A 4,603-nucleotide genomic window follows, 5' to 3' on the forward strand; every position below is an offset into this window, starting at 1 on the left:
TAAACATTTTTGATGTTTTGGTCATACTTTAATTTTAATTTTAATAAATAACTACCAGTTGTTTTTCTAGTGTCTCCCAATAGTTTTCTATTATTAGTTTTGTTGTGTGTTTGTTTCCTGTGGCGTGACCTCTCCATAACGCCATCTGTCTGTGTTCAGTGTCCGTCCAGGAAAGCTTAGAAAGAAAATTTGGGAAGCAGGGAGCAGGGAGGACCCATCCCCATCGTACCCACCGCTGATTTCCAGGCCCGAGTTGCTGTGAGTAACGTCTAAAATCGTCAAACAAAAAAATAAAAATGTCTTTTACTATTTGACTTGTATCGTTGGTGAGAAGTAATTTTAGAAAAAGTTAGTGACTTTTTCTTGATTTGGCAAATAAAAAAACTATTTGTCCAGCAGTTTTAATCAGAATTCCTGTCACAGGGTGCCTCTGAGAAGGACATTGTACACTCTGGGTTGGCCTACACAATGGAGCGATCTGCACGAGTAAGTCACTTTTGCACCAACCTGCTGCATTATGTGGATAATAATGGTTTAGTCAGGACTCGACGGTCTTATTTTGGACTTTACTCGTCTAACTTGAGCCTCTTTTTCGCAGCAAATCATGCGCACAGCCAGCAAGTACAACCTGGGTCTGGACCTGCGGACGGCGGCGTACGTCAACGCCATCGAGAAAGTCTTCAAAGTCTACAACGAGGCGGGGCTTACCTTCACATAGATGTCTCATCCAGACCTGCACTGCTTCACCCTTCCTCCTTACCCCCCAGCTACACCCCCTCCTCATTGCCCTGCTTCCCTCCACATTGTAAACCAGCCCTCAGAACATATCACTGTTTACCGCTGCTCATAGGCTCAGTAGCCGGCCTGGTGTTTATTCTGTAATCGTTGTGCTACCATTATGTTTCCTCACCTCGTCGAGGTAGTCGCTTCTGCCTGAAGCTGCAGTGAAAACTGTCCGCAGGGAAAGTCCAGGACATTTGTCCCGCCCCCTCCAGCCGTCAGTCAAATGTTTCTGATATTGTGGAATAGCCATGTTCTCTGCATTCTTCCTGTTTGCAGGGCGCATGTGTGACCTTCTCGTTGCAGTTGTTTATGTTGACACCACTACAGTTGCCTTATTGCAGAAAGAAGTCTACTTTAAATGAAAAGATAAAAGGCCACTTTAATCTAAGCTAATTTAAAGAAGTTTAGATGTAACTTAATATTAAAAAATAGATAGGAACTTTAGTTTGTCCTCTATCTTGGTGTCAAGTTCAGCAGTGGAGTTTCAAACTTTTAGGACTCCTATTTTCTTCCGTGTTTTTACTGTACTGTGGGTGGATGTGGGTGGATGCTCTCCTTCTTCCCTACGTTTTCCTTATTTTTATCTTTCCCGTTAGCTTCCGCGCAGCTTCTCCCTAACTGCTCTACTGGCTGAGAAAGAGGAGCAGAGATGGGCGCAAGGTCACACTGTGATCCCCCCTCCCCTGTTTTCTTCTATCCGTCCTATTATTCAGCTTCAAATGTTCTTTTGGAGGAAAATATTTTTATTTTTTTTTTATTAATTTTGTTTTGGAAAACCAATAAACTGTTCAAAAACGGCATTTGATTTTGTGTGATTCTTCAAAGAAAGTCAGTCTAAAGCTGAATTGATGCTTTTATATTTTAGAAGTTTAATTCAAATTCTGACCTTTTCTGTTGGTTACATCAAATAAATGTTCAAATGTTGCTTCAAACTGATGTTTACCATCAAAAACAAATCTGATGAATTAGATCAGAAAAGTATTACATGAACACAATGATAAAATAACTTTAAGCCTTCCTCCTTTTCTATCTGGTTTCTTAAAAACACAAGAGACTTTTCTCTTTCCCAACAATGCCTAGAATATCCAGGAACATCCCCTCCTCTCCAACCAAAATTGTCCAGTTGCACCCTGTAAATCAACAGTACTGCCAGTGGTTGTTACAATGAGCTACAACCAGTAGTTAGAAGGTAAATGTAAGATTGCAAATATTTTAAAGACATCAAAGAAAGTCACAGTTTTCCATCCTATCTAATACTGTATTGTTCATTTGGTCATAATCTTGGTCAGCTATAGAAACTTACCAATCAGAATGAATGGAAAACATAGCAGAAAACTATTGGACCTAGATGCTATCAGTCCATAGTGCACTAAAAAAAAAGTCCAGTCACATTTTTTTTTAATCTACCAAAAACTATTATTCACAGAGCTCTCCCTTTTCATATATGATATCATTGAAAAGTTCCAAATGTCCTGTGTAGATACAAAAAGAGTTAATTCAGTAGCGTGCAGATCAGGTGTAGAAACATCCTCTACAGAGGACAAATTTGCATTGACGATATTCAGGAGATTTAGTGTTTCATCTGAAAGAGAACAAATGTAATGAGAAATAATTTTGTTTTTGCATTTCTGAGTATTTTTCCTTTTAAATATTGTCAATCAAACTGTCACAGACAGACTCTGATTGAATTAATGATCTTCTTTACATCACAACAGCTCTGCTGCACATGCACTAAACCCCTCAGCTGGCCCGGCTAGTGTGTCTAGCTCAGGTGCTGGAGAAGAGAAGATGGCATCTTCCCATTAACCGCAGTTAAATGAGCCGCCATTCACATTTTTGTGGTCAGCAGTGTTAATTTTTACAGAGAATTTTGATTTAGTTTTAGTCATAGTCCTTTGATAAAACTAAGATTTAGTTTTAGTCTCAATTTATTCATGTTGATTCTATTCATTTTAGTAAAATTTTAGTCTACTAAATTACAGTAGATATTTAGTCAACAAAAATATACAGTAAAGCTTTTTTAATGAAATTTACTAAGTATGAAAATATGAATAACACTCATAGATTTTACTAATTTGTAAAAAAACAAAAAAAAACAAAAAAAAAACATTTTACTTCTTTCCAAACTTGAAAATTCATCTTCAACAACTTAAAACATTCAAAGAAAATAAATTATATTTCCATCCTATTCATAATAAATGTCTGATCACGAAAAAAAAAAAACTCTTATTGAAGAGGTAGTCAAGTGCAACGATGGCATAAAAATACACTCACTAGGGAGTAAGCTGTCCCATCATGGCATTTGCTATTTGGGAAACTGAGTCTTTCAGGGGTCCCCAACTAATTTGGCGAGATGTCCAGTAACTCCGTCAGCTTGGTAGACCGGGGTCTGAACATGCAAAAACATTCAGACAATAATTCACTTCTCTGTTCTTTTATTTATTTAGTTTTTTTTTTTTTTTTTACAATGTGTGTTAATTAGCAAAGAACTTCTTTATCTTATTGTCTCAAAAAGTATTTCTGTCATTCATTTTTGTATTAAAAAAATGTCTTAAATATACATGACTGCATTGAAGAGTGAAGATTTCACATAAACTTGCTTCCTTATAGTGCAGTATCTTTCCCAAACTTTAACATTCTCCTGTATTTCCCTTAAAGTGCAACAGGTAAAATGAATGTACCTCAAAATACATTCATGATTATGATTCATAATTATGCAAATGTTAACTTTCTGTTTTACAAGTCTTAACAGTAGGTTGTAAATAATACTAAATATTCACTCAAGTAATAACTGATGAGTGCAAAAAACTTTATTAATATAAAGATAACCTGCAAAATAGACTTATCTCAAAGTGAGAAATGAGCATGAACACTGCCAGCTAATATCTTAACGACAGTGTTGTGAAGCTGTCGGACCTTTTCTTGAAGCTGCTGTCCCCCTTTCCCCTCCAATATAGTTTATCCCATCACTTCCATCCACTCTTTGAATCATTTCAGTCACTTTTTGTGCTTTCCCAAAATTCATTCCAGTTGTAGTGAGCACTTGTGAGCTCGTTGTTGTGCTGTTAGCGTCTGTGTGTTCCACGTTCGTATTGTCCTTTCAGTTCGTGTATTTTCCGTGCCCACGGCGCTGGTTCTTGCGGGTAATTTGTTTCAAAAGTCTTGTGTTTTATCTTGCAGCGCCGCTTGATATCGACGCTTTTAACAAGAGCAACAGACTCCATGCTTATAATACACACCGGGCTTGTAGAAGTCACTGCTGGCAAATGAAAGCGAAAGCTTCGGTCCACTCACGTCGGAAGACACAATTTGATTTTCAGAATTCACTTTTCTCATTTTAAACAGATCGATTTATCCCTCAATCCTAACATGTAAACATTGGCACACCGCTATGAACTTTTGCCGGCTGAANGACCCCGGTCGGTACGTAGCTGTCCTCGCGCGCGCCTGTTCAAAAATCCCCGCGGTTGATAATAAATGTAACATCATACTTTTTTTTTTCTACTAAAAATGCTTGGCGGCCCAGATAAAGGTTCTCGGGGTCTGGACCCGGACCGCGGTCCGCCAGCTGGGAACCCTGATGTAGACAAAAATAAACAGAAAACAATAGCTTTACGTGATGCTAACGCTAACCCGGTGCTAGCGTTAGCATCACCATGGCGGTTTTAGTTCCCCATATTTTGAAAGTCAGTGATGAATCTCTGATAATATGCAGTTGAGCCTGAAAATTCTTGTTATTTTTACATTTTCATTATTTTATTTCTAAGTTAAATCTAGCTGGCCAATCAACGTGCAGTAGGCTACGTAAAACGAGTGATGT

The 4,603-nt window shown here is 37.9% G+C and overlaps 1 long non-coding RNA gene and 1 pseudogene across 2 annotated transcripts in view; one reads left to right on the forward strand and one right to left on the reverse strand.

The window, feature by feature from the left end:
- Positions 1-12: 12 nt before the first annotated feature.
- LOC112154388 lies at positions 13-1,579 on the forward strand (annotated as a pseudogene). Its single transcript, XR_002920634.1, has 5 exons — positions 13-20; positions 98-108; positions 160-258; positions 424-486; positions 599-1,579. The product of XR_002920634.1 is annotated as a glutamate dehydrogenase, mitochondrial-like (transcript).
- Positions 1,580-4,274: 2,695 nt separating this feature from the next.
- Positions 4,275-4,603, reverse strand: part of LOC118600169 — a 617-nt gene continuing 288 nt past the window's right edge. The window contains exon 2 of the long non-coding RNA XR_004949739.1: positions 4,275-4,360. This is a non-coding gene — a long non-coding RNA (uncharacterized LOC118600169). The remainder of the gene's footprint in view (positions 4,361-4,603) is intronic.

This window comes from Oryzias melastigma, linkage group LG19, assembly GCF_002922805.2.
Source record: "Oryzias melastigma strain HK-1 linkage group LG19, ASM292280v2, whole genome shotgun sequence".
NCBI classification, from domain to species: Eukaryota; Metazoa; Chordata; class Actinopteri; order Beloniformes; family Adrianichthyidae; genus Oryzias; species Oryzias melastigma.